This window comes from Perognathus longimembris, chromosome 5 (assembly GCF_023159225.1).
Source record: "Perognathus longimembris pacificus isolate PPM17 chromosome 5, ASM2315922v1, whole genome shotgun sequence".
Classification (NCBI taxonomy): domain Eukaryota; kingdom Metazoa; phylum Chordata; class Mammalia; order Rodentia; family Heteromyidae; genus Perognathus; species Perognathus longimembris.
The window spans coordinates 25,411,690-25,436,792 of record NC_063165.1 but is presented as its reverse complement, the minus strand read 5'-3'; the positions used below and the strand labels follow the sequence as shown (position 1 = coordinate 25,436,792).

The following is a 25,103-nucleotide window of genomic DNA, read 5'->3' as shown; positions in this document are numbered from 1 at the left end:
GATTCAATTTAGAATGAGACAAGCTTTTAAGAATATACTGAATTTATGTAAAGCATGTTATATTATAAAAGGTTATCAAGTATATTGTCCTGATATACTTTTAACAATGATCTCATCTATATTATTTTACTTGCAAAATATATCACTAGAATGGTGAACCACAGCACTTATTATTTACAGTATTTCAATTTAGAAATTACCTTTGATATTATGCATATTTCTGGAGAGTAGAGAAGATGCCTAAAATGTATTCAAGAACTGAGAGTTTGACTGTATTTTGTGTGTGAGTCTAAGGCCAGTCCTGGGCCTTAGACTCGGGGCCTGAGCACTGTCCCTGGCATCTTTTTGCTCAAGGGTAGCACTCTGCCACTTGAGCCACAATTCCGTTTTCTATATATGTGGTGCTGGGGAATTGAACCCAGGGCTTCATGTATAGGAGGCAAGCACTCTTGCCACTAGGCCATATTCCCAGCCATGAGAGTTTTAACCTTCTTCTAAGTATCATAAAGCATCTGTGCACAGTGATTTTAAAATGTTCCCTTAAAACTCATAAAAAGTGAAAAATACAAGACGGTTCAAAATGTATGAGTAGTAATCTTAAGGTGATTTGCACAGTGAATTTGTTACTGATAATATTTGCATCACATTTTGCCATGTTTACCTCTGTCACCGACATAATCTTTATTACTTAAGCAACTATACATTCCCTCTGAAACATACTCCTCAAGCATCTTTTACCTGTGACTTAGAATAATTTCTGGGAGACAGGAAAAACAAAAGTTCAGGGCAAGAGTGAAAGTGTTGATCTTTGACTCTGACAATGTTTATAGGTTTGGGTTACAGCATAGAACACATGTCATATCAGTCTTCTGCACCATAGGTTATATTTTCTCATGTTCTTGGCCCATAAACCATTCATCTCTGCTGTTCTTCTAATCTCTCACATCCTCACCTTCATTACAATCTTTTTACTAACAAACGGTGGTTGTTGACATGTGTTTTCTACTGTGAAAAGATCACATTCTTTCATGGCAATCCTAACTGCTCATCAATTTGGTATTGTTTTCAAAGAGTTGGAACAATTACATGCCAGTTTACAGTATATAATACCCGTGTTCATGTGCATAAATGGAATTTTCCAATACAGATTAATATTCTTTTTGAAAATTTCAAAAATATTTATCACATCTGTATGTTTATTTTTATTATCTAACCTTTATGACATCATTTTTGCCTCTTAAAGATGCCACTTTTTTCTTTAAAGCATCTCATTCACAGAGGTTTGATTAGTTTATTATTGATTCCTACTCATGCCTACTTGATTACACAGTCATAAATTTCATTGTGAATATATATTACAAATTTCATGTTTTTCTTAGAGTAGATTTCTCCTTTTTTCGAATTTTTCTCATGTCCTGTTTGTGTCTGTACTGCTTCTGATTTGAATGGCCTGACCTTGACAAAAATAGAGACTTCCAAGAATTTAAACTCTACAGATGACCTTAATTTTCAATTTATCTGTGACAATCCACCTTGCTTCCACTCTTTGTTCTCCATTCTACTTACAGCTCTGTTCTCATACATAGTAGCATTCAATGGAGGTTCCAAAACCACAGGGTATTTATACATGCTCATCTCATCACTATTCACAACTCACCGGTGTATTATCAGCACACTTTGAGTCTTACTGGAAGTTCCTTCTTTCCATTTCCTTTCCTCAACAGACTTACTATAAACTTTCCATTCTCGGCTCCTGCTTACTCTTTCTAAGACATTACTCTAAATGTTGGTGACCAATGGCTGTGTGCACACCCTGCCTACCATGTTATTACTGTACAAACTTTGTTACTACAGACTTAAGAAAGCTTTCAAGTCTCTCCTCAATATTTATACATGTAAATTCATGTAAAAATAACATTGTAATGACACAAACAAAAATTTTAGTTACACCAAAAAATTAAGCACATCTAAAAAAATAAAATGGGAAAGTTAGAACAAACACAGCAAATTTCTGTATTTTGATTCAACCATTTTTGTATTCTATTTGTAACGCAAATAGTTGTACTCCAAATATTTTAAATGAGATAGGTTTGGAATCATGGTAAACTAAACCAAGATATATATCTTAGGGAAAACACCTTGGTTTGTAACTTAAACTATAAAATATTTCTTTTTTAGTCTATTGTAGACTATTCAAAGAGTTCCAAAACAGATATACAGGTTCCTTTAGCACATCAATAAAAAGATATAAAGACCAACAAAGAATGAAATAAATAATATGCCATTAGCAAGATGGATAATCCTTGATAAATAAACTTGTAAATACAGTAAGATATACAAAATATCACATAGTGATAGGATGCCAAGATTAGTTTTTAAAGAGTTCATGTGGAGTACTAAACTCCAGTTTCATTTTTATACATTTAATAGTCCTTGGTTCATGAAGACAAGTATGTGATGATGAAGATGATTTAGCATCTTTATGGAAGGACTTAGCTGAGCTGTATTAGGCAAAAGAAGGAAAGAAAGTGGTTACGGGTGGTGGGTCAGGAGATCTCTGTGTTAGACAAGAAAATATTTTTTCTAGTCTTTCAAAACCCTTTTCTGATCAGTTTGCAAGTTTTGATGAGTTTTATAAGGTTTTTGTTTTACAAACTATGAATCAATAAATTTTTAAGATTGTACCATAAAGCAAACATACAGCTGTTGAAAAATAATGTATATAAAATGCATATAATAAATATTAAATTGTGTACCTGTATGTTACTATTGGCCACATCATTTTGTGAATAATAAAGTGCAATACTCTCCATAATTTAAAAAAACATTGTAATGAATATCTTGCAGGCTAAAATGTTAAAAGTGCTTTCTGTTAATAAACTTGTTTTGTATGTGATAGATGTCATTATAAGTTCAAAATGCATGTACAGCTTTCAATACTGGCTTCAGTTAAAGCAAATAATTCCACAATCTTTTTGCACAATCTCAAAAAATTCACTTAGTTGTTCTTAGTTTTTTTAGACCTTGGTATTTTGCTGCAAGTTGATTACATATTTGATGTGTACACCACTTCCTGGAAATTAATTAATTATTTTTATAGAATATCTTTAATATAATTATGTATTTCTGCCTATTTATAGTTAAGTATGAAGATGTGTAAGACTGCATAAAACTATTGACATTTTCAGTTAAGGTACACTGCTTTTTTTTTCTCTTTACAGGTATAGTTTTTCTTAAAATGAAGTATAATTACACAAAAAAATATTAGTTCTTTCTAATCAAATTAGAACCAGCCCATTTTCTGGTTTATAATTATTGGGATACTAAGCCTTCCTTATGCTTAATATTTATGGAACCTCTTGTATGAAAATAATGTAGCAGAGTTCGCAAAGATAATTAAGGGCAAAGTAAAAGTTAATGTTAAAATCTAGAAGGAATATAATTTCTACAATTATTTATGACATTATTTCTATAATTAAACAAGATTTGTTGCCTTTCTGGATATTGCTTATTTGTAGTAATAATAGACCTTCCTAGAAAAGTAATACTAGATTCAGAATTACACATTTCATCAAAGTGATCCACGTACAGAAATTTCATGACTGCTAAGTTGATTCTTTTGTTACCAAAACTCCACTTACCTGAGTTTACAGGATAGACACTAGAACTGGCTACTAACATCAGATTGAAGATGAATTTTGAAAATGTAGCAAAATGTGCCTCATTCTGTATAAAAGCTTAAAATGAGTTTCCTAAGCTTTCTGAAATTGCTTTGAAACATCCTCTTGCATTCCTGTCAATGCACTTTTCTGGGGCATTTCTTTACCATGATTGCTATTAATATAAGACATAGAAATAGTTCATCTGGTACATTATTTCCTACAAGAAATGCTGTAATAGTTCCAAAGAAAGTAGGTAAATTGTAAAAAAAGAAAGATGCACATATTATATTTGACTTTAAATCATTGATCAATATGATGCTCATTTAATATGTGGAAAGAAGAAATCTGTTTCACTGATAACTTTATGTTTATTCTGATAACAGGAAAGCAAATACAATAAATGCTGTTATTTCTTTTATTATTTTTGGTATATTACATTCAATGAATGCATACAATTTTGAAATTTTTTCCTTATTTTCATATATTTGCAGAAATCAACAATAAAAATAATAAGAAAACTTTGAAACTTGCATTTTGTGTGTCTTATAATTTTATTGTGTAGTAATTTATTTTGTTGTACTTTTTAAAATATCATTTGTACTTCATTTCCCAGTCTATCATTTATCAAATCAGAGGATTTCTCATTTTACTCAATAGCACAAGTGCCTTGGTCATCACCTAGTCCAATGTGATCTACTTTCATGTAGATTTATTTGCTCTACTTTCATGTACAGTGAGAATTCACTATATTTTCACCACTCTCATTGCTATCTTTCTGATCTAAACCAGATTGATATTTTTGCCTGAAAATTTTTTCCCTGAAAAAGGTCAATCTTCTTATGATTCTTCCTTTCATTCTTGTAGTATATTATTTCCGTAGCTGTCAGAATAATACTATGCATGTATTCATCAGAATGCTTCATTTTTTTGGTTCAACAACAGTGTTGTTTTGTTTTGGTTATTTTGTTTTGTTTTTATGCCTGTATTGGTGGGGGGGGGCTTATATCCAGGACTGGAAGCTGTCCTTGAACTTTTGTGCTCAAGATTGGCACTCTATCACTTGAGTCACAGCTTTACTTTTTTTTTTTTTTCCTGGTTAATTGGATAGAAGATTCTCCTAGACTTTCCTGCCTTGGCTAGCTTCAAACCACCCATCATAGTTCTCATGTGCACCACGAATCCTAGTTGTCTTTGTTGCTGAACAACAATCTTAAGATTTTAGTCTCTCGAGTAGTAGCTATGATTACTGGTGTGAGACTTGGGCATCTGTCTCAGTTTTTTTTCTTAATCAGGGAAAAAAAAGATTAAATTCTTCAATGAATTTTCATTGTATTCTCTTATTACAAGTGTCTTTATCTCTTCTTCACATCAGATCATGTGGACATACTGTCTGATGTCTCTTTCCTACCTGCTCATAGAGCACCCAGTTTTGTTTCTCTACTTCACCCACTGTTTCCAAAGTCATATATCTAGCTCTCTATTGACTTAGTAGTCACAGTTTCTCCATTGCTTTCTTTCTTTCTTTCTTTCTTTGCCAGTCCTGGGCCTTGGACTCAAGGCCCCTCAAGGTCCCTGGCTTCTTTTTGCTCAAGGCTAGCACTCTGCCACTTGAGCCACAGTGCCGCTTCTGGCTGTTTTCTATATATGTGGTGCTGGGGAATCGAACCCAGGGCTTCATGTATGCTAGGTGAGCACTCTTGCCACTAGGCTATATTCCCAGCCCACCACTGCTTTCTTAATGAGAGTTCTCATCCTATTTTTAACAGAATATTTCTTATATCCATTTTCTAGCCTATGCTTTTTCATATTGTCACTGTCATACACATGAGATATTTACATTATTTATTTTGTTTATCATTAGTTTATTCCCATTTAATACACATGGCATGAGGAAAGAATTTTGTATGTTTTCTTTTCTCTGCTAATTCAAAAATAGTGAAAACAGGGCTGGGGATATAGCCTAGCGGCAAGAGTGCCTGCCTCGGATACACGAGGCCCTAGGTTCGATTCCCCAGCACCACATATACAGAAAACGGCCAGAAGCGGCGCTGTGGCTCAAGTGGCAGAGTGCTAGCCTTGAGCGGGAAGAAGCCAGGGACAGTGCTCAGGCCCTGAGTCCAAGGCCCAGGACTGGCAAAAAAAAAAATAGTGAAAACAACTCTTGGCATGGAGCAGATCAATGCCTATAATTGAATAAATCAGCAAACCCTAATTACTCTAAAACTGTCTGTTGTATAAAACATGTAAGGCTATAGTTAATGAATATATATGCTAATTTCATCATTATGTAAAATCTTAGGATTGCTATTCAAAATTACAGCTGGCTTCTTTGCCCGTATCTTCTCTGTCATAAAAATGGTAGAACATTCTAGTATCTAATAAATATAAATCAATATTTGGGCTACTCAAAATTTCCAGTCATATTGTTATGGTTTGCAAAGTGAGAGCTATATTTTTTCTTGCTTCCTCACATTAGAAAATCCAGTCTATCCTTTGTCTTAATGTCTGTCTATGTATCTGTATATTGATGTATCTATTTCTGTCTGTCTGCCTGTCTGTCTATCTTTCTAATTCCATACACTTCTTTATGATCCAAGCCATCCTTACATCACACTTTAGTTGCAAAAAATCATATTGTCTTTCTCTATTCCCAAACATCTGGTCAAATATTAATTTTCAGTCAGCCCAACAATTAACACATAAAAGGGTCAGAACAATTATTTCAATTGGCTATCAGTGTCAGAAGTACTAGAACTGGTTTCTCATGACATGACATTTTTGTCACAAAGGCTCAACAACAGATCAACTGTTGGAAAAGTGTCTTTCCACACATATATGACTCAAAAAAACCTAATAGTGTAAGTTCAAAGAAAGTAAACAAAGAGAAATACTCTCGTTTGTCTCCTATATTCTCTTTTGCTCACATAGTCTTATTTCCCAAAAGCCTTTAGTGTAGAAAGTGAGTATCAAAATTAGAAATCCTGGTTTCATTTATTGCTTTAGGGTATTTTCAGCATTGAGTGAGTAATTGGGCTAAATAATTCCATTTAAATACTGAATTTTGCATTATGTTCCTCTAATAAGAGGTCTAATTGAAGTGCTTATGTACAGCATGACCATTTCCAATCAAAGGTGAATGTATGGCACCACAACTTTTTGTTAGATAGAAAATACTTTAAAAAATTCTAACATAAAACTTATAATTTGACTTTGTGCAATGCTACAGATTTGATTAACTGGGATTCATTTGCATCTCTTGACCACTAGCATATAGTTTTTGTCAACTCTACTCATCTACAATATTTCTAAAAGTTCATGAATAGGATTTAAAATTATAAAGACATAAATACATTACTAATAAATAATAACTTTCATGTCCATAGAAGTTACATATATGTATGTGTTTATATATTTATATATCAGTGTGTATACACATGTATATATGCATATATACCAGTATATATAAACATAATGTACACTAAATTTCATATATTATATATGCTATATTTTATAGTATCTAGAATATATTATATGTTATATATTAAAATATATGCCCTATACATAATATATGATATAGATATACATATATATTCATTTCAAAAATAGTCCATTCTCACTGTCAATACTAAAAGAGAAACAAATGAATGTTTTTCCAGAATTTGATCAGAAGACAGTCTATCTAGTTTGTACTCTTGCCTATCTTTCTAACTATATTTTCTAAAATGCCAAAGAGTAATATAGTGCACTGAAAGCAATCTCTTGTCTTCCTCTTTTCTTATTTTCCATTTGTACTTCAATCCTCTCACTAGTCTCAGTATAAATAGATATAAAATTAGGACAGTGTTTACAAACACCAATGCATGGGTACTAAATAAATAACATAGCCTCCCACATTTCACTGGATCTGCAAAATGGTTGTTTACTGTTGTTTCCAGGAACCATTTGCAAGAGCCTGCTGCGACTAAAAAAGCAAATTAGTGAAAACTAAAAAAACTATTAATTTTTAACCCTTCATGTTCATAATATAAAAATATTTCATATTCATAATATAACAGTATATTAAAATATTCACAAAATGCTATTTGTAAATTGTATGATTTTGTATGAATAGTGGAGGAATGTTTCCTACAGAGGCTAGAGAGAGGGAAAATACTTGGTATTTATAAATGTAAGAAATATCCAGAGTAATTAAGAAAAATTAAAAGTGAGTAAATTGAAGAGTAGATCACAGTATTCATCATGAACCTTTTAATCACCAAGTCATAATTAATAGCCATATAATTAATGTTGACATTAATAAATGTGTATATTTTGGCTTTGTTTTGTTTATACTTTTGCGTACTTGAACCAATACTCACAAGTTTGTTTTTTAAAGGCTCTTCTGTTTCAAAAATATGCATAATACTAAAGTAATTCCATTTTAAATAAAGGTTTCTCACTCATTTTATAGCATATGTCAAAATTTCTCTCAGAAAAAAAAATCTATTTTCTTAAAAGAGAATATTTCTGGGAATAAAGGCACATGCCTATTTTTTCAAATGCTCCAAAGAGAAAGACAAGGATAAAGAAGTTGGAGGCCAATTCAGGCAACATAAAAAGGCTGCTTCAAACAACAAACACAAAGACTAGTCTGAGACCTGGCTGAAGAATTAGAGTTGTGGATAGAACACATGAGACTATATTCAGTCCTCAGTAACCCGGTAAGAGTGAGCATAATAAAAAAAATACCAAACATTTGAAGGAGTCCCTTCTGCGATAGAGATGTAAAGTGCAGCTATTTTGTAGATCAGTGAGCATACATTATTGATTTTAACTCAAAGCTTAGAGCTAAGATATTTAATATCTTGTGAATATATCTATACTCTCTCTTGGGATATTGAATATGTGGTGAGAAAATCTAGTTTTCTTTCTTAGAATTACAGTGGCTCTAGTAGTTTGAAGGGAAGAGCCTTTGTTTGTAAATGCTACAGAGCTGGTTTTAACTCCCCTGCCTTATAATATTGCTATGATTTTGCCATCATAGAAATATCATAGGAGGACATCATTTCTTTTGTTTTTGTAAAACAAATCAAGACAAGTAATAAATTATAATACATCCATATAAATAAAAATGTGTGATTTCAGAAAGAATCATGTGTCCCTTAAAGTCTAAGTTTCCCCCCCTCCCCAGAGGGGTCTAATTTCCTTGTGTGGATCGAAGAACTACATTGGTGATGCTATTTTAAAACTTCTAAATTCCTATAGTCTGTTCTGATCCTAACTAAAGGCTGCCAACTACAAGTTTTAATTACAATTTATAGGAATTCAAGCAAATCTGTTTTTGACCCCACATATTTTCTAAGGCCCAAGAAAGCTAAATTGTTAGGTTATTTATGTCTCCTACAATGAAATTTATACTGAAGTAACTAGATTTATATTTTTCTATATGAAGAATATGTGACATAATACTATTTCTTATTCATATAGCAATTTATCATTCCTGTATATAGACAATATATGATAATAATGCAAATCTCATTTTCATCAAAACAAGCTTTCTTGCAAGCCACTTTATGAACCACATTAAAGGATTAGGGAAATTCACACAATTTAACACAGGGCTATCATAATATTATTTGTTGAATTGACAAGTGAAAACACTAGGCAACCCTCAGAAAACATTTTTTTTTTTTTTTTTTTTTGGCCAGTTCTGGGGCTTAGACTCAGGGCCTGAGCACTGTCCCTGGCTTTTTTTTGCTCAAGGCTAGCACTCTGCCACTTGAGCCACAGTGCCACTTCTGGCCATTTTCCGTATATGTGGTGCTGGGGAATCGAACCCAGGGCCTCATGTATATGAGGCAGGCACTCTTGCCACTAGGCCATATCCCCAGCCCCCCTCAGAAAAAATTTTAAAAATTAGTGTTGTGATGATAACTTTTCTCTTTGCAGGGTTTTAGCAAAATCTTTTCCTGTGTAAACAAGAACATGCAATATGTAAAAGAATTTAGAATTAGGTTGTAGCTCAAGAAAAAACACCAATACTCATTTATTTGTAGAAAATTTGCTATGATTTTTAAGTAAAAATATTGAAGAAGATATTATAAAATAACAGTATGAATGAACCTTGATTTTTTTTTAGTATATGAAGTACAGAAAATTAAAATGAGTTCTGATATTCAAATATGTTATGTTGTCACTGTATTTTATTTTGGTACCCGGGAATTATATGTACATTTATCTGAATTATGGAAGGGAAGGGGGACATTAAGATGGTTAGACAAAGGATAAAAGACAAACTAATGCAACAATGACATTCACAAGAGAGTATGTTAGAATTAGCTGCTTACCTAAGGTATAGAGGGAGGCATTGGGAACATGGGAAGGGGGAGAAAAATGAGAGAGGAGATAACAAGTTTGACAAGAAATGTCATCACTACCTTACATAAGCAACTGTAACCCATTTGTACACCACTTTGACGATAAAATTAAATTTTAAAAAAGTTGTTGGAAGCATGTTTATGTGATATGGCACATCACGATTTAATTTTTGGCTGATATTGATGATTCAATAGAGAGCTTTACCCCTTTTGAACAAAGCTGGTGTTTAACCACTTGAGAGACACCTCTTAAAATTTTTGTTTATAGCATAAACTACCATGTAAACAGTAAAAATTAGAGTATTTTATTATATTTATGAATATATTCAAATTAATTGACTCAAATAGCATGATAATGGAGAGGTTAAATTTCATAATGTGCAACTGTTTCACTTTATGTTTAATAAAATTTGAAATCATGGTTTTATCAGTAGTAGGAGTGGAAGTACATTTCTGAAAATACTCATGAACATTAACATACAACCAATTATAGAGAAGTGAAACACTGAAATAAATTAATTTTCAAAACAGGTACATTGTTGAAATATAACTCTCACAAAAAGGAACAATATAACTGAGAGTAGTTGTAAACATAGATTGACATATGGCTTTCGATGAAAATAATCTTAAATGAAATTTAGATAGCAAAGACATATTGGTATTGTCTACTTTCTATCTTTCTGGAGACATTTTTTTTTTCTTGAAGGACTAATGTACCCAGAATCTCTTGACTTACACTTTCATTTGGGCTCAGTAAACCTTATCCTTTTAACAGAGGCTCAAAGGAACGAGGTGCAATTTCCATATTGACCTTCATTGTCTTCTCTTCAAGCATGCATGTCTCCTATTCATATTTTAGTGGCATCTCTTGTTTCTTCTATAGGGCCCCAAATAAGATGCTTTTCCACTGCTAGCCCTTCTCAGTTGCTTTATCTTCTTCCTTAGTTTTCATAATTGCTTCTGCATAAATAGTCTCTCCTTTCTTAATCAAATGGTTCCATTTATTTTCTATACAAAACTTGATCCTACTCAGTTAACATGTATAAATTTGCTAGAAAATTTACTAATATTCATGAAATTATTATGATGAGGTGGTATTGAACTATAAAGGATGTTTGGCAATCAGTAACACAAAGGACAATATAGTGCAGTCTGCAAAGAAGTTATAATGCCTACTAGAAAGAAAAATAATAATAAATAAAAAACAAAGGCAGTAAGATGTAGCCTTTCTCCATAATATAGTCTGTGCTATAAATAATACATTATTGCTTTGTCAGTTGCTGTTCAAGATCTTCAAGTCTGTAAGCCTCATTTTTTTGTGTATGCAGCATGGGGAGGCTTCTATAAGTAGTGTTGAAACTACAATGAAAGACATAATTATGTGGAATACTTTATCACCATTGTACATTATTCTCTAACTGTAAGCTATCACCACTCATTACATATTGTTGATGTACACACTGAGAACAGTTGGATTTGGGGGAGAAAAAGAAAGGAAGAATAATACTACCACTTTGATACTTGCTTCTGGCTAATCTTTAATATTTCAAAGCCCGTCAAGATGATTGATAGCATCTGTAGGCCTAGATACCATGAGGTGGCATTGATTGGTATGGAACCAAGAGCACTGGTATCTTCATTTCATATTCATCTCATTTTTCTTCTCTTTATCACTCCAATGTATTCATGTTCTTTCTCTCTCATTGTTCCCGATACTAATGTAAAATTATCAACAGAGTAATTGGTTAATTAACACCAGTGATGTGGGGCTTTGCTTTTAGTAAATTGGCATTTTCCTTCCTTTAGGAAACATGAGAAACAAAGAACAACAATTCATACAAACATACAAAAAAAAAAAAACCCAGAAAATCATCTGTGAAGCAAGATATCACTATGAGTAATACATTTACACTATATATTTAAAAAAAGAGTTTTTGAATGGTTGTTGCATACATATGTCATGGGATTCCAGAGATGGTTATTTAAATTGTGTATGTGTGTATGTGTGTGTTAATAATAGAAAGTAATTGAAGTGTGTTTTTTTTTCTGATTATTAGTGATCAGAGTCTCCTAATTTAATTTTTGTTATCCCTCAACCTACAGAGAAGTGGACACTCTGATCAAATTGACTTTTAAAAATTTCTGTTGCCAAATACTATACAATAACCTCTCCTCTCGCTCTGCCATCCTTCCTACATGCTCACTTGTTGGGCTCTGGCTGTACCTTTAAGGGGGCAGTCACAAGAGGCCTGCCTCTTCTTCCACCCTGGGGCTGCTTGGCTGTTAGCCACTCCTACCCCCTTCCGGGTTCTACAGGAAGAGATAGCAAACCAGCCTCGCCTTCCGCCTCCGCCACGTATGGATATCATAATGGTGCTGGGACAGGCCCAAGGGCGGTCCTATGGGATGTGATGACCGCCCATAGAGGAAGTTCTGTGACATCACTATGATGAGCAGCTTATCAGCCTATCGCTAGTATGCAGTTAGTCCCTCCCCTTCCTGCTGCCATTACTGTTATATAAACCCCTCCCCTGAGTAAAACTGGTGGAAGTTCCAGAAGCTTACCTTGAGACAACCCGTGTGACTCCCGTGTCGTTCTTTAAGGGTGTGAGGGGAGGAGGGGCGTCTCGCAACTACACACTGCCAAGGTTTGCACATTGGGCCACACTCCAGCTTTCTGCCCGATGGGACAGGGCAGGATAAGCGCATGGGTGAAAGGGGTCCCGACAGAAATGGCACCCGAAACGTGGGGCACAAATCCCACGGGAAACATAGATTAAACCAGCAAGCCCTTGGGTCACTGATGGATTTCCGGGTGTGCGTAATTCCCCCCACCCTGGTGGGAATGGTGGGGCAGAGCTCAATAGATTCACCCTCCAAAAATACTGGATTGGACTTGTGGGACACTCGGGCTGAGGACTGAGGGATTTCAAAGCATGCTGCTGGCCCTTTTAAAGGGCTGCTAGGGAGAGGAACAGATTTTCTGTTGCCCGGGGCAGATGGGCTCACATGCGGGTCTCGCTGCGGCTTCACAGTGAGCGGGGCAGGCAATCCAGGTCCCACGACTGGTGCAGCAGAGAGGCACTGGGGGTGGCATCGCCCGCAGCCCCAGCAGTGCCTGGGGCTGGTGCGGTACACAGGATGGAGGTGGCGAGCAGGAAGCCAACCTGACTCGAGCCTGGCAGGGAGCGGTGGGGCCGGGTGGGCCCAAAGGCGCCCTAGCCTTAGAGCTGAGTGCAGGGCAGTGGTGGAGGCAGGAGGCCTTCGGCGTGTGGAGCAGGTGCTGCCGTCCGGGCCGGGACCTCCCCCCATCCCCCATGCCTGGGGTTCCGGGTCCTGATTTGTGAGCGGTGGTCCCAGGATGCTTGGGGCATTGGTGGCAGCAACAGTAGAGATGACCGAGGCGGCAGGTCCCCAGAGCACGTGGTCGGCCTCTGGGTGGCCCGAGTAGTGGCTGAGTGTAGCCCCCATGGCCCTGCCTGCTCAGTGACCTCGCTTTTACCCCCTTCCATGCCCCTCCCCCCTGGGCATGGAGAAAGCAACGTTCCCGGGGTCAGCTGAGGGAGAAGGGAGCCAACTGGCGATGGCAGGGAGCGGGAGCCCAACCTTATCCCTGGCCGGCGGGGGACGGGCGGCAAGGACCCTGTATGTGTGCATGCGCTGTCCTTCTATGCTTGCCCTTGCGCCTGCTCCCTCCCCCCCTGCTTCTGAGGCCCACTAAATTGCTGACCTACCTAACACGATACTGGGTAATCTGCTTTGAAAGAGAAAAAAAAGGGGTTTTAGGTTTTTGTTATTGGTGCTGTATAAAATTTGGGAATTTGCTTAAAGTCGGAGCTTTTGTTGAACAAAGGAAACAGAGATGTCTTGCTGTGTTACGCCGTGCCACGTGTCTGTGTTCTGTTCATGTCCAAAATAGTTTCTCAAAATGTGGCTTCTAGGATAATCTGTGAGAATTTTGGTTTGCTGGAAAGGTTTTTTTGTTTGTTTGTTTACTAAAATATGGGCAAAATAATATCACTTTGCCACTGGAATTCCAGAAAACTTACATGGCCAATCAAAAAACAATTTTAAGAGCGCTCAAAGCTTATACACAACCGTGTCTGTGTATGTTTGTCTGTCCATTGTCTGTGATAAAAGCATATAAGATCTAGCATCATGGTTTAAAAATTACTGCCTTCTCACTATTGTGTTAACTCATTTAAAGCTCTTAAGATCAAGGGATCAGAATTGTTTTATACAAATGTGACTATTAACCTAAATTTTTCTGACCCAAAATTAACATTTTCCTTCATAGAATACAGGTTAATATGTGTGCTAGCAGTGTGGATTTTGTGACTAGAGAAATCTTTCTACCCTGCTTGAACCAGAAGGGCATCAGCCTACAAAAGCCAGAGAATACTCAGAACAACCAACCAGGAAATGCTGGGGGATTTCAAATGTCTTTAAACAGTCTGTGTAGAATCTTGCAGGAGGTGTGACAGCCTGTCCAGAGGACTCTCTGAGATCCTACTACAGCCTTACCCAGATGCAACCCATCTCTCCTGCTGCCCTGCTAATTTGGGATGGAAGACACAGCTACTTCAGATCCACTGAAGTTGAGACCTTTACATTGTCCTGACCTTTTGCCCTCCTAATTATCATTCATTTGTGCTCTCTTTCACCTGCCAGTAAGATCAAATGATATGATTTAAATTAATGGCACATAGATCTCATTCAGTCTGCTGTTCTCTAAGTGTTATGATGGAACTCTGACAAGCAGTTGTTGGTCAATTCTCGACAAGTCACAGATGGGGCTCTATTCCTATTGTTCTCCTTGTCGCTTTAATTGGATATAAAAAGGGCTTTTATGGCTAGAGCTCCTCAGATTGCAGTTCGAAGCCAGCCCTAGCAGAAAGTCTCTCTAAAACTCCATCTTCCAATTAACCAGCAAAGAGTCAGACTGGAAGCTTGGCTCAAGAGAACCGGAGAAATGCTGAAAGCAGCACTGTGGCTCAAGTGGTAGAGCACTAGCCTCGAGAAGAAGTACTCAGGGACAGTGCTCAGGCCCTAAGTTCAAACCCCGTGAATGCTGGTGGGAGCATGCCATCCCAGCAACAAGCACCTAGTCCCCTGGGACTCAGCCAGTCCAGGGAACAGGGATATGGAGAGGAGTAAGAGGAGAATGATGTCACATCCTAAATGGAGTCGCCTTGTCTTGCCTTTTCAAAACTAATCAGAGCCGGAAGATCAGGAGGAATAGTTGTACCTATCCAATGCCCATACCTGTCCATTTTCCTTATCCTGCCAGTTGTATATATGTATATATATTTATTTTAACCTTTGACTGGCTGCTCCAAACCAGACCACTATCCCTAAACACTTCCTTCAGCTATCTCTCCTTCCTTGTAATTTGCCACAATTGGGTTTATGTTCTGAATGGCACCTTCCTGGCTTATACCCAGGGTATGTTCCCCTATGCCATTCATGTTAACTAGCCCTGTGAACTTGTTAGTCTTTTGCCTGACATTTTCAAAAGATTCTTTTAACAAAATAACATCCCTCACTGAGGTTACCACCTGGGAACTTGCAGTTCAAGGCCATCATCTTTTTACACTACTGTGCCCAGCACAGATCTGGACCCTGGAGGCCCCAGCCCTAGGAACTTCCTGATGTGCCCAAGCTACAGGAGCTGGCCAGAGGAGACCATGACACCCTCTGGCTCTAATAACCATTCTCATAGTAATGATGAGGACTTTTACCAACCAAACTTGACAGTACCAGGCAAATCAGGGGCCCCTGACTACTTCGCCCCCTTTCAGCAGGAAGTAGTTCCAGAAGAAATGACCTTCACCCATACTCCCAGCCTGGTGCCCTCCTGTGTCATTAATTAAAACAAAAAGGGGAAGAACAGCTCCCATGACTAGATAAGGACAGCTATACTTACATTAAATATCTTAAATTTACACAAAAAATTTTAAATATTCCCAAATCAGTGTGGAGCTTGCTTCCTAGACTCTTCCTTGGGCGTCTCTCTGGCGCAATGTTTTGCTGTGGCAATATTGCCTACAGCCTTGCAAAAGAACTGGAAAGGATTATTACATTGTTCCCCTTTTGTCTCTCCCCTGCTGCTAAACTTAGGGATTCTAGTTGGAGAGAAATAGGAGTTGAGGTTTTTGACACCTTGCCTCAATGCTTATAATAAAATGTTTTACTAACCACATGTGTTAAGTTACCAGCGCCTTGACTGCTGTGGACGACCAGAGTTGCTAAAGCTTGAACCTGCTTCTACCTCACCGCCAGAACCTTTAAGGGGACAGTCCCAAGAGGCCTGCCTCTTCTCCCGCACTGGGGCTGTTTGAATGTTAGCCACTCCTATCCCCTTCTGGGTTCTACCGGAAGAGATAGCAAACCAGTCCCGCCTTCCACCTCAGCCACATGTGGATATCGTAATGGTGCTGGGACAGGCCCAAGGGCAGTCCTATGGGATGTGATGACCGCCCATAGAGGAAGTTCTGTGACATCACTATGATGAGCTGCTATCAGCCTATCGCTAGTATGCAGTTAGTCCCTCCCCTTCCTGCTGCCATTACTGTTATATAAACCCCTCCCCTGAGTAAAACCGGTGGAAGTTCCAGAAGCTTACCCTGAGACAACCCCTGTGACTCCCGTGTCGTTCTTTAAGGTGTGAGGGGAGGAGGGGTATCTCGCGACTACACACCGCCAAGGTTTGCACATTGGGCCACACTCTAGCTTTCTGCCTGACAGGACAGAGCAGGAAGCGCACGAGGGTGAAAGGGGTCCCGACACTCACTATTTTAATATTTACCTTTCATTTGGAATTGCTTGGCTCAGAGTTGTGCAAAATAACCAGGAGAAAACTTTAGCAAGTGAATGCTGCCTTATTACATGCATTTTACTTTTTTATATTTGTATTGCTATTGTAAAAGTGATGTAGAGAGGGTTTACAGTTATATAAGCCAGGTAACAATTACATTTCTTTTTGAACAGTGTCATATTTTCCTTTGTTTTACCCTCCTGAGGCCCTCCTCCCTCATTTTCAATGTTGTGTCTAGTATCACTGCATTTGCTCATTTGTCTTAACTTTTTTTTTATAGTAATGGTGATGTACAGAGGGGTAGAGTTACTTAAGTTAGGTAATGAGTACATTTCTTTTCCAACATTTTTACCCCTTTAGTCTTTTTATGCCAATGAGCCCCCAAACACCGCCTCTCAAGGTGTAAAATTAATTTCCACCTTAGTGTCTTGTGTGTATCACTGTTGCATTAGTTTACCCTTTGTCCTTTGTTTCACCATTTTCTTAATCATCTTCCCTTCCCCAGTTCAGATAAACATATATGCAAGACACAGGGTATGAAAAAAAATCTGTGACAACAGGAGATAAACCAAAGGCTTTGGGAAAAGGGGGGGGGGGGATAACTTCACACAGCACATTAAAAACAAAACCAAACAAAAAGAAAACAAAACCAAAAACAACAATAAATTTCTCATTTCCATATCTTGGAGTTCATTTCAGTTAGTATCATTTTATATGGTTAAGTATACATAACTCCTGACTGTTGTGATCCTCTGCTAGGACTATCCTAAACCTATAGTAATCATTACAAATGGGGGAAAACATGGAGCCTAGATTTTGGGGGTCTAGTTTACTTCACTTAATAACAAATATCTCCATTTCCTTAAGAATAGGGCAATGTCATTCTTTCTGATGGAAACATAGGGTACATTTGTTTTATATACCACATTTTATTGATCCATTCATCTATGGATGGGGATATGGGTTGGTTCCATTAATTTGCTGTGGTAAATAATAGTGCCATGAGCAAGATTCTACTGGTAGCTTAATTTTGCCTTGTTTGTGTTCACTAGGGTAAATGCCCGGGAGTGGGATTGATACTTTGTAGTGTAGTTCTGTGTTTATTCTTTTGAGGAACATTCATAAAAGGAGAGATAGAGTGAAAAGACTTATACTTGACTGTGAGCCTCTAAATTCTGTGCAATAACAGGGCTCTAGGTTGGTGCTTGTCTTAAAATTGTGTTCTGGTAGGATATTGAATTTATTTTCATTTCCAAAAAAGGAGAGCTAGAGTGAAAATACCTATATATGAACTTATAAAATCTGTGCAACTACAAGGCTTTGGGGATGTTGCTTGTCTTAAAATTGTCTTCTGCTGTGGAATTTAGTTTTTTTTCTTTCATGTCCCAGCCTTTATGTGCTCCCACTTACCCTCTCCAAAATAGAAAATATATTATAGATAACATACACATATAATATATAATATATATAATATATTATGTACATATATGTATATGAAGGTACAGAAATGAAAACAAACAGCAACAGTAGAGAGGGAAAAGATGGAGAGAGAGAGAGACAGAAAGAAGGAATAAAGGAAAGAAGGAAGGAAGGAAGGAAGGAAGGAAAGAAGGTAACAATAAACTTCTTTTCTTATTTTTTTTTACAGACCTGGCGCTTGAGCTCAGGGCCTGAGCATTGTCCCTGGCTTCTTTTTGCTCAAAGCTAGCACTCTACCTCTTGATACACAATGCCACATCTGGCCTTTTCTATTCATGTGGTTCTGTGGAATTGAACCCAGATCTTTATGCATGAAAGGCAAGCACTCTAACACTAAGCCTTACTTCCAACCCACAAGAAGCTTCTTATTTCCATTTCTTGGAGTTCATTTTATGTGGTCATATACACATTCATTTTATATGGTCATATACACCATTTTATATGGTCATATACACATAACTATTGAGCCCTGTGATCTTCTTCGAAAAATATCTTTCTCTACGTGAATGCTTGAGTCGTATAAAATGTATCATGTCCAAGGGTGATTTTTCATCTTTTAAAATTCAGTGTGTTTGGGGCTGGGGATATGGCCTAGTGGCAAGAGTGCCTGCCTCATATACATGGGGCCCTGGGTTCGAGTCCCCAGCACCACATATACAGAAAATGGCCAGAAGTGGCGCTGTGGCTCAAGTGGCAGAGTGCTAGCCTTGAGCAAAAAGAAGCCAGGGACAGTGCTCAGGCCCTGAGTCCAAGGCCCAGGACTGGCCAAAAAAAAAAAAAAAAAAAAAAAATTCAGTGTGTTTGCTTGTAGATTCATAGGCATGGTCTAGTAACAACATATGAGAGAAACCATGCAAAATATAATTCTTTGGGTCTGTCAAATCAAAGAAAGTCTGAATAAATGGGATTTCATCAAACTAAAGAGTTTCTGTATAGAAAATGATATAGCTAGCATGGTACAGGGCCCACAGAAGGGATGATATTTTCTTGCTATTCATCAGGCAAAGGCTTCATATCTAAAATATACTTAGAGCTAAAAACAAAAGAAAGCCCCAAAAGTGATCATGTAAAAACTCAACAACTCAATAAATAAATGGGCAAAGACTTAAAGAGAAATTTCTTAGAAAAAATAAGAATGGCCAATAGACACATGAAGAGACATTCAAAATGTCTGGTCATAAAAGATATGCAAATCACAACAATATTGAGATTCCACTTCATCACAATTAGAATGGACATTATCAAGAAAACTAACAATAACAGATGCTGTTGTGGATATGGACAAACAGAAACACTACTCCACTGTTGGTGGGAATGTAAAGCTGTTCAACCACTATGAAAAGTAGTATGGAGGTTCTTTAAAAGATTAAACAAATATAGAGCTTCCCTATGACCCAGAAATTCTATTCCTAGGCATTTATCCAAATAGAACACAAACAAAGCTACACTAAAGATACCAGCACAACCACGTTCATTTCAGTATTATTTATCATAGTCAAGCTATCAATCCAGTTGCCCCTCAGTGGATGAATGGATTGGGAATATATATATATATATATATATATATATATATATATATATATATATATATATCTTTCAGTCAGAAAGAATGATATCTCACCATTTGTTAGGAAATGGAATGTTTGGGGAAAATATACTCTAGGTTTTTCTAACCTAGAAGAACTTCTAAATTTCTTTATGATATTTATTTTCTATTTAGTCTTGTTCAGGTTCTTGAATACTACATATAAAAAACATATTCTAGAAGCTAGACAGGGATGACATGCAGTTTTCGTTGAATTTCTACTTCAAAGTTTAAAGTTTGTTTGGTGTTCAGGTGCACAGAAAGATGATAGGGCCTCATCAATATGCAGTTCTGATCCAACTACCCATCTGTCTGATTTGGCAGGATATCATTAAACACTTCCTGTTAGTCTGCTAGCTAGTACCAGAAGCAGTAGTATAGATCAGATCTGATTTCTCCTCTACAGGCTACCATGTACAACTTAAACAGCATATAATCATAGATTGAATATTCTATGATTATTTCTCAATAGGATATTCTTGTTTATGAACTATATATTCTACTAGTTACTGCTGTCATTGGACAAGTACTATGTTGTTACTTAGTCTAAATAAGTGTCTGAAATTAAATGTTGTAAAATAGAAAATCATAAGCTATATAATTCTTGAAAAATAATTACTCTGAGTGAGAAGTCATTTTGAGTTTTACTTAGCTTTAATTAAATGTAAAAACCTACATGTATCTACTTAATTTTTTAAGCCAAGCATGGGACCTTTGAGCACCAAGAAATGTTACTTAATACAGTGTGATTGTAATGTATTGTTGCCTCTTAACCTATTTGTGTTTTCAAAGATGTGAAGAAACTCTTGCTTTTCAAGTAAAATATCCACAGCCAAATGTGGCACCTATTGCATTCAATTTCAGCACTGAAGACAATAAGGCTGGGAAATAATGTATTTCCCTTATGTTGCCAGTTTAAAATTCATAGCAAGGCCCTATCTTAAAGGACAAAAAAAAAGAAGAAGAAGAAAAATAAAAAGGAAGAAAACAGGATGCAGAGGCTCACTTCTGATATCCCAGCTACTTTAGCTCAATGTTCAGTCTCAGCATGTTTTATTTTAGCAAGCAATTACAACTAAACAAGGCTTTTCTGATTCTGACATGGCTATCAGACACCATTGTGAGTTTGAGTTTATCTTACTAGTGAGAACCTTTGAAGACTCACATGTCTAGGAGCTATGATGTACTGCTTAGAATGCTGGAGCTTATGATAGCAATAGCATTGGCAGTGAGATGCACTTGTTCATTCATTTTTTTTTTTCCTAAGCTCCTTACTTTTTCTACTTCCTTTCTTCCTTCTTTTTGCTCACTGTCTATTCAGTTCAGAAATCTACACTTACAGATGCAGAACTCTTGTACTAACTGGTTTAACTCAAGAGTCTCAAATTCAGCTTCATTTCACAATCAGCTAGGATATAATTAAAACATTCTGATACTACATAGCCCTGGAAGATTCAATTTGGAAAGCTCTCTAGGTGATTTTACTGTGTTGCTAGGGCTAAGAAACACTGGCAACATTATCTGAACCAGAAATATGAGTAGAGCTAATGGAGAATCTTTAACAACAGTCCCCTGTAGAAATTTGTGCTAGTGATACAGACAATAGCAGGTATAGACAGCCCTTGTCTTCTAACAGATGCTTAGTTCCTTTAGTTCTGGTGCAACTTGTCATGATTTGAAAACAAAGTCATGATAAGCCTTGGGACTAAGATGAAACAGGCAAAATGCAGATTGAAAGATGGTGTGAGAAAAAAAAAAACAACTGTGACATGGAATCTTTAAAGAAAGCTTTCACTCCTATAGTTAATGAACACAACTGTCCAGAGATTCCTTCAAGTAAACATCACAGAAAAGCTGAATAACTGACATACGAAGGAGGAGAAATGCTTGCCATTTATGATAGATTTTTTAACTCAAATAATTCCATTACATTGCTGCAATTGATGACTAAAACCACAACAAAGTAAACAAACATCAAATATAAAAGGTTTTCCAACTACTTCTATTACTAGTGCTGCAAATCACATTACACACACACAAACACACACACACACACACAGAGTAGAGGATGGGGGAGACTTTTTCTTGCAGTACAACTTTAAGGTGCCACTTGAGATGGGGAAAATGAAGGAAACACCAGAAGAAAACACTTCAAATTTAACATGATCAAATACATTCAATATTCCACAGCAATAGAAAGTAGCAGGAGTATATTGCTAGATATCCTAAATATAATACCAGATTTATTTATTCCTAGAGTAATTCCCCAGTAGTGAGAGAGTTGCCTATTTCAGACCCTGCACATATATTTCATTTCTACTTGCTCTATTTTCTACGGGAAAGATGCATTAGCTTGAAAAGCTCAAAATCAATTCTAGTTTTAGATGCTCTGTAAGGGACAACTTAAAGAATCATTGAAAGAAGAAGCAAGGACATTCAATATAGATTTTATTTTGTCAGAGGATATAAGTTCTTAAATGTAGATGTCACTGTAAACATGATTTTCAAGGATCTTAAAAAGGAATACAAGCTTCCTTAAAAAAAGAGAAGTAAAGACAGCTATTAAATACCTGTAGGATGAATGAACAACAAAGATGTACCAATATTGTAAATTGTAGTTGTTGTGCTGGAAAAAATTCTCATTCATAACGTCATACACAGTCTAAAATTCATAAATAAATTGTTTCAAAACTAGAGAAATTTTCTCAATATATTTTAAATATAAAATATACACATATAAACACACTAATAAATTAAGTGTATAACTACATGCTGTATGATATATAATCACTTGCAGTAACTAGGGATAACTAAAATCTTGGAATTCAGAAACATAGAGAAGAGTAGAAATGCTGTATCCATGGTTTCAGGGATTGAGGGATGTCCTGGAACCCATCCCTTATAAATAAGAGGAGGGGGTACTTTAACTCCAATATTTGATGAAATACAAGTTTATTTGTTGCCATGACAATGTTGTTTAGAAGAAGCTAATACTACAATTTGAAGAATTTGAATAGCTATTCTCTCTCCACTTTGTAAATATGTCTCATCTCATTTGTTGAAGATCATCAAAGAAAGACTGAAGTTTTAAAAGAGAGGGAATTCTATCTCTAGAATGCTTTTGGATCTGAGCTAGAAGATATTTTCCTTTTTTTCTGCAGCTGAGAGTCATAAACACAGTCTTATCTAACTATTTCAAAACGATATCCTCCACAAACACTTGAGCCAGTTTATCTCTCTGTCTCTCTGTCTCTCTCTCTGTCTCTGTGTGTGTGTGTGTGTGTGTGTGTGTGTGTGTGTGTGTGTGTGGTTTCCTCTTCCATCTGATTGGTTCTGATTTTCTGGGAAACCTGGACTAACATATCCTATTCACTTTTTACACACTTATCATATGTAAACATATGTGTATGCGGTTATGTATGTGCACACACAGATATGTGTTTGTTTATTATATTCCTCCTCTATTGATTGAGTACCTTATAAATATAGGCAATTTAAATATTTGTCAAATGAACTAAGATTATATTTAATCAGTTATTCCTTGTATCTTTAATACACTAAAAATTAAATTAAAATTAAAGGATGTAAATGAGAGAAAGCCAAATTGCTATTGAAAATGTACTGAATGGATGCTTTAGATAAACTGGGCACATTTAAAATACCTTATTTGTTCCATATAGTCATCAAAATGAAAGATGAAATGAATTTATTCCATCATTATCTACCATAGTTAATAAGAAACCAGGTATTAACCATTTGTTGAATTAACAACATGTAAATCAACCTAACTACTTCATATCATTTAAATTAACTTAAAGAATTATTACACATCTTCGTTCTGTTCATAAACTCTCTTTTTCATCCTCTGTTCAAACTATGGAACAAATTTGACTCAGCATAGATTTTTGGTGGTTTCCTTGAATTTTAAAACCTGGATTGTCTTACCTGTCTGAAAAATTAACCAAAATCTACCTTGCATCCGATTAGAAACCCAGATCATTTAATAGGGTGCAAATTAACTTTCCTCTTAAATACATAGAAATTCAGCTTAATCACTTCATTTTGGCACCATTTTTATGTGTAACTGTTTTTTGGAAATCACTCCTAAACTTATTAATTGTAGAACTAATTCAAGAGATAAAATGAATTTCTTATACAAATTTTGTTGACAAACTTATATTGCTATGCAAAGTTGTATAGGATTTTCTGAATGTCTAAAATAACATATAGGAAAATAACCTTATCTTAAGAGTACTCAAAACATTAATCCATAAGACAGCTATAATAATAAACTATGATAGTATCTAGAGATAAAATGGCTTTTAAGAGAAGGCATAAAGTATTTTAAAAACAGCATTCAGACTGTTTATTTTATTAAAAAGTTGACATAGGTGACCCTTTAGTGAATATGACTTGCAAACTAAAGTATTTAATATTTAAGATGTTTAAATATAAACAGCAGAAATTTGGTAATCAAGAGGAAAAATTTGAATCATCTCAGAAAAATAAATTTATTATAATTAGGTTATTTCAGAATATAATTAAAACTTTTAAAAGCAAATTTATTCACCTTTCTTGTCATCAAAGTAGAGAGTCTGCTGAGCTGGATTTGACCACTGGAGGGAGGTATTATCATTTTGATCAACCCTGCAGGTCAAAATTGCAGTTCCGCCTTCAACAACCGTTACATTCTGTGTTAGTGGAAACTGCCCTTGGCTGCCTAAAAGGAGATTAAAGAGAAAGTTGATTAAATGAAAGTTATAAAATGATTCATTTCCCAACTTCTACATTGGACTTCACTTCTTATTCAAAGTAAAATTTAAACCAACAAACCAACCAACTACTTCTTTAAAAAAAAAATCAATATAACATTATTACAAATTCTTCATCAGGGGAGAGCGATAGAATATACCATCAGGATTTCTTTATATTCCTTTACATGTTCTGGAAATCCTCATTTTCCTTCCAGGCACACATGGAGATTTAAATTCAAGTATGCACGTGATAGCCATTAATATCCCTTACCTTTGCATTAATTTTTTGGTGATAGACTAAGTTATTGCTGAGGATAAGTCAGTGAATGAGATGAGATGAAATACACTCACTAATGCGGCACACGCAATACATAAAATTTTTTCTTGGTAGCCTTGAAAATGCTGGATAAAGTCTGAAAGATGATTACTAGAATATTTGATTCAATTTCT

The 25,103-nt window shown here is 36.0% G+C and overlaps 1 protein-coding gene across 1 annotated transcript in view; it reads right to left on the bottom strand.

Annotated features, from left to right (window-relative positions):
• Cadm2 (cell adhesion molecule 2) overlaps positions 1 to 24,613 on the bottom strand; it is a 172,229-nt gene extending 147,616 nt beyond the window's left edge. Inside the window, exon 1 of the mRNA XM_048346436.1 lies at positions 24,470 to 24,613. The gene's annotated coding sequence lies outside the window, so the exon portion shown is untranslated. The remainder of the gene's footprint in view (positions 1 to 24,469) is intronic.
• Positions 24,614 to 25,103: the final 490 nt, after the last annotated feature.